This window comes from Lactuca sativa, chromosome 2 (genome assembly GCF_002870075.4).
Source record: "Lactuca sativa cultivar Salinas chromosome 2, Lsat_Salinas_v11, whole genome shotgun sequence".
Classification (NCBI taxonomy): Eukaryota; Viridiplantae; Streptophyta; class Magnoliopsida; order Asterales; family Asteraceae; genus Lactuca; species Lactuca sativa.
In genome coordinates, this window is record NC_056624.2 from 225,314,589 (window position 1) to 225,320,588 (window position 6,000).

Genomic DNA, 6,000 nt, shown 5'->3' on the forward strand with positions numbered 1-6,000 from the left:
ACTTTTAATATATATAAATTGTGTAAAAATGAATGTAAAATTTATTAATAATTTTTTTTATTAAATATAAAAATATAACTCATTCTAACAAGTTATGGATTTTATTGGGATAAATAATAGGTTCAACTTCAGAACTTAAGGGTCGTTATTTGCGATATATTATATTGTATTAATAACATGAATTATTAATATTATGGAGTTGTTGGTTTCACATTGGTTGAAACTTGGAAAATATTATCAAAACAACCGTTATGTTGTCCAAATTTCGTCACGACAGATAATAAAATATGAAGATATGTTAAGTCTTACGAATCTCAAATATCATAAGAATTCAATAAATAATTAAGCCTAAACACCAAATAATTATAGGTGTCCGACATCATATAATGGGAAGTTAGGATTAGAATGCCTAGACATAGTGTTGAGATCCATCACACCCACGGGACGTTCTATATGAGCTATGTTTATTCTAAAAGCTCTTATGAGTTAGAATAATTTTCTAAGCTGCATGGGATATGTTTGTCACAATTCTAAGACCATACATCTAAGTGGAAATTCCCCTGTGTGTCATAACCGTTAATTTGTATTGGAACGCCGAACGTCAGGTATAAGTTCAGGATTGCATACTTATATAGGTTAACATCCCGCCACCAATTGCTAGCTACAACCATCAACTGATGAGTCGAGTTTGGGCGTTGGCATTTCCTACACGATAAAGTCCCCAAGGATGAGCAAACTTGGGTGTGGACTTTCAGCACTAAAATTTGTAAGTGATGGTGCAGAGGTGTTTGTCACAGTTCGGTTATGACTTCATCATAAATCCCATATTTCCCTTGTTACCGTATAGAATCAATATTGGGTTTATATGGGTTTTTCGTTCAGTGATCCAAGTTGAAAGAAACTATAAGTAGTGGGATAGCTTGTGACTCAAAACGATAAGTGTCAATAATAGAAATTAAGTCATATAATACTTAATTAATATCATGACACGACCGAACGAGGTTTATTAACTTACAATGAATAAGTTATTTAAATAAACCCTTTTTTTTGTTACACGAAAACACAATATTTATGTGGGAAGAGTTTGTGACACTGGTTAAGTGTCGGTTTCTCAAGTAAGATAATAATTAAATAATACCACGACACGAATATACAAAGTTTACAAATTGAAACATATGAGTTTTACATATAAACTATAGAAATGCTTGTACATTGTTTCAAGAGTAAATTTGATATTTATATTTTCACAAAGTGTGGTATGGTTTTCTGTTACATAAATTGGTATTCATAATCTTTATATAAAAAACATTTTTTGTCATGAGAACCGTAAAGATTTATTATTAAATTTGATTTACTTATATATTCAACAAATGTTTATTTTTGGTTTTGAGCTTACGATATTTTTAAATGAGTATAAATACACTTTTTAAACTCATTTTATTTTTACACTTTCGATTGAAAGACACATATTCAGAAAAGCTGGTTAACGAGAGAATTGTTACAAAAACACTTTTGGTTATAAAAATATTTTGTCTCAAAACCTGTAGAACTCACCAACATTTTTGTTGACGTTTTTTAAATGCATGTATTCTCAAGTTATTTAACAGATCGGAAGGGTTCGCTCATAAGACTTTCCATTATTTTACTACATATTCGTAAACATCGATTTGTAATAGCTCTGAACCAGTATGACAGACTTTGGATATTACATAGGATACTCATTTTCATTAATTGAGTTTTTCCTGCAACGAAAGTTATCATGCCATCGTCAAGGTCATACCATTTGCAGCCTTATATAGGCGAGGATGTCAATCATTGATGTTCGGGACAATGATTGAAGGTACGCAATTGAACAAAGAGTGTGCAGGTGATATGTTGAATTTTGATCAGAGAACCACTCAAGAGATCGCATAAAATATTGTGTGAACCTGAAAACGATTACATATTGTACACAAACGACAAGAGAGTTATGTGAATAAACGATGCTAGTCTCACGACTTCCAAATCAGAGACTGTGTAACTTTAAAACGCCTATTCTTTTAGAGAAATGATACAACCCAGAAAATGAGGCAGGTTAAACGTGCAACTCAAAGGACCTTATAAATTCTTAACATAATTTGGTAATGATATTTATATCAAGTCATCTATTGGACCGGTTATCTAATCTAGAGTTACGCAGCTTAAATTGGCTTTAGAAAGATCTTGATGGATCAAACGAAACGGAAATTCCACCAATTGTTTTATAATATTTTATCTACACTTAGAATTTCGGAATGAAATTCCTTTCAACGGGGGGATAATGTAACAATTGACAATTTGGGTCAACTACTGACGATCAGTTACCGTAAGCGTTGCTATAATATTGACCAAATATACGATACACTAATGTTTATTAAATAAGTTTAAATGATATGACACTTAATTGCTCAAAAACTTATATATTTTGAAATGAAAGAGTTATGATTTTTCATCCGAATTCATTTTAAATGTTAATATACAATAGGAAACAGTGGTATGAAAACCATATGACATGAAAACCATAGAATTATACAAGATTGGGCATGAAACCTTAAAATTTTGACTCCGACATTGTTTCTACTATTGATAATTCATGTCGAAAATAGTTTGGAAATCGAATTCGGTGGTTGCGAATCTTAACGTTAAAATAGTTCAATATTTTAGAAATCGTGTGCATTTATATTCATACACGTATGAAGAGCGTATTTAAAAAAAAAACAATACAACATGTAGTGGCTAAAGTTCTTATAAAATCCATATTACATATAACAAATAGACAATTATGTTAAACACAATGTGTATATGTTAACTAATTAAAAGTCTATAAAAATACTAAATATACACGTATTTATATGTATGTTATGTATCATTTCAAATTCCAATTAATTGAATATATGACCATTCAGTCATTTACTATATACAATTCCCAAACTCTTTATATTTCTTACCATCATACATAGTAAACCTTGATATAGGACTGTATAAGTATTGTGCATATGCATTATTGCCTTCAAAATCTAAAACAAATACAATAATACAGGAAGCATTAAACAAATACACAATCAATACATCACACTTAGACACACATGAACCAATACGTACAATGCGCACTCTCAAAATCCTTCCAAGATTTCCAGGTACCACAAATCCATCAAAAAGACACCTTCTGTTTCCCCTTTCGTTCCAACTCTTCCCACCTGCAATTGTCAAGAACATCAAACCCATATACAATTGTTCTTCATCTTCTTCCTGTCAATCTCAAGCAACAAAACACCCTTGATCGACCCTTCTGCCCGTTTCATCATCATGTTGGAAATTCCAAATCACAAAAACAAGAAAATAAAGCAAGAAGGTTACCTGTTACTGATTCCGTTCATTTTTAGGTTGAAGTTGAACCAACCAACCGCCCCACCCGAGCTGCTATGTCGCCGGCTTCCTCCATCACCCATGCCACCCATCTTCCGCCTTACAACTCCCATCTGCAACCACCTTCGAACCACCCTTGTGACTGCTTCCGACCGGATTCTTCTTCTCGATCAGACAAAGGCAGTGGACCGAAGTCCTTCCTCCTCCTTCGTGAGTTGATGCCGATCGAACCAGAAAAGAAAAGAGATCGCCGGAGCAGCCCTTTGCTGCCGGCTCTCCCTCTCTCGACGGAGCTTTTTCGCCAACTCCGATTCCCCACCTCTGTTTACCTCTTCGATTTCGTTTCTTCCGTGATCAGTTGAAGACGAAGACCTCGACTTCCTCGCTGTTTCTTCTCGTCGTCGTTGCTTCAGCCTCGCCGACCCCGGAGACCATCCCTTCGCAACTCCTTCCAAGACCGAAGACGAACAGCCCCGCTGCTTCGTCTCTTTCTTCTAGTCCGAGGTCACAGCCGCCTCGCTGCTTCGATCCTTCTCCTTCTTCAGTCTAGTCGAACCCCGGAGGCCGCCACCGATTGCGAGTCGAGCGACGAACCATCGTGCTCCCTTCTGGTCGCCGATTGCCCCTTCGCGTCTATGATCGACTGCCCTTCTGCTTCGACGCTTCTTCTTCATTTGTGACTTCCTTTGGGAGCAATTCATATCCTTTGCCCGATCAAAACAAAAGAGACGGGGGCTTATGAGCCCTAAGTTGAAGTCATTTTATGAAATGACTAAAATGCCCCCCACTGTAAAATTCTTTATTCAAATTAGGCCCCGGTTCCCAAAAGGTGATTCCATTTATCGACAAACAACCCTTCATTTGGTTATTTTTAACAGAATGAGTCATAATCTTCAAACTTTTGGTTATTTTTAACAGAATGAATCCCAATCTTCAAACTTTGAATAAAAATAACCATTTTAGCCCCTCATTTGAAATTATTTTTACCAAATCAATCCCCGATAGTTCAATTTCATTACGAAATGGACGCGAAAGTATTTAAAAAATTCAAGAATGATGGGCTTGCCCTTTCTCACGCAACACTTCTCAAACAAACCGAATCCGAACAATTTGAACTCGCGCTTTTACTTCTTTAATATTTGGGGCGAGAATACATGCGTGTCCAGTTAAGTTTTGATGATTTAAATATTTTTATACGTTAAAATAGCATCATATTTTGATATTGGTCAAACGCGTATGAAATAAAAAATCTAAAATATATAAATCTTCAATAAATCCCATAAGCTATAGTAGAATGCTTTAAATAACATAACTATTCCTCGTTGTAATATACTAATTAATAATATTAAAAATCACAAGGTTTTATGTAGATTAATATAATAACACGAGTTGGTATTGTAAATCATAAAGATGACGATTTTAATATGTATGAGTTAAAGCATCGACTGGAAGTATGAAAATATGAAAAGATATGCAAATTACGATAAATATTATTCAAGTATAAAACAAAAGTACATTGTCATATTAAATGGGAAGACCAAGATTGTGGAAGTGTAAAATTATTAGTTTAAAGTTATTTAAAGTTAACTTTTAATATATATATATATATATATATATATATATATATATATATATATATATATATATATATATATATATATATATATATATAGTGTAAATATGAATGTAAAATTTATTAATAATTTTTTTTGTTAAATATAAAAATATAACTCATTCTAATAAGTTATGGATTTTATTGCGATAAATAACAGGATCAACTTCAGAACTAAGGGTCGTTATTTGTGATATATTATATTGTATGAATCACATGAATTATTAATATTATGGAGTTGTTGGTTTTACATTGGTTGAAAACCTGGAAAATATTATCAAAACGGCCATTATGTTGTCGAAATTTCGTCACGACGGATAATAAAATTTGGAGATATGTTAAGTCTTATGAATCTTAAATACCATAAGACTTTAATCAATAGTTAAGCCTAAACACCAAATAATTATTGGTGTCCGATATCTTATAATGGGAAGTTAGGATTAGGATGCCTAGACATATAGTTAGGATCCATCACACCCACATGACGTTCTATATGAGCTACGTTTATTCTAAAATCTTTATGAGTTAGGATAATTTCCTAAGCTGCATGGGATATGTTTGTCATAATTCTAAGACCGTACATCTTAGTGGAAATTCTTCTGTGTCATAACCGTTAATTCATATTGGAACGATGAACGTCAGGTATAAGTTCAAGATCGCATATAATATAGGTTTACATCCCGCCACCGGCTGTTAGCTACAACCATGGGTGACGAGTCGAGTTTGGGCGTTGGCGTTTCCTACACGATAAAGTCCCCGAGGATGAGCAAACGTGGGTGTGGAATTTCATCACTAAAACTTGTAAGTGCTGGTGCAGAGGTGTTCGTCACAGTTAGGTTATGACCTCATCATAGATCCGATATTTGCCTTGTTACCGTATTGAATCGATATTGGGTTTATACGGGGTTTTCGTTCAGTGATCCTAGTTGAAAGAGACTGTAGGTAGTTGGATAGCTTGTGACTCAAAACAATAAGTGTCAATAATAGAAATTAAGCCATACTAC

At 33.8% G+C, this 6,000-nt stretch overlaps 1 long non-coding RNA gene across 1 annotated transcript; it reads right to left on the reverse strand.

Annotated features, from left to right (window-relative positions):
- Window positions 1–2,927: 2,927 nt before the first annotated feature.
- LOC122196805 (uncharacterized) lies at window positions 2,928–4,192 on the reverse strand. Its single transcript, XR_006188882.2, has 2 exons — window positions 3,376–4,192; window positions 2,928–3,215 (listed from the first exon to the last, which is right to left on the reverse strand). It is a non-coding gene; the product is annotated as an uncharacterized LOC122196805 (long non-coding RNA).
- Window positions 4,193–6,000: the final 1,808 nt, after the last annotated feature.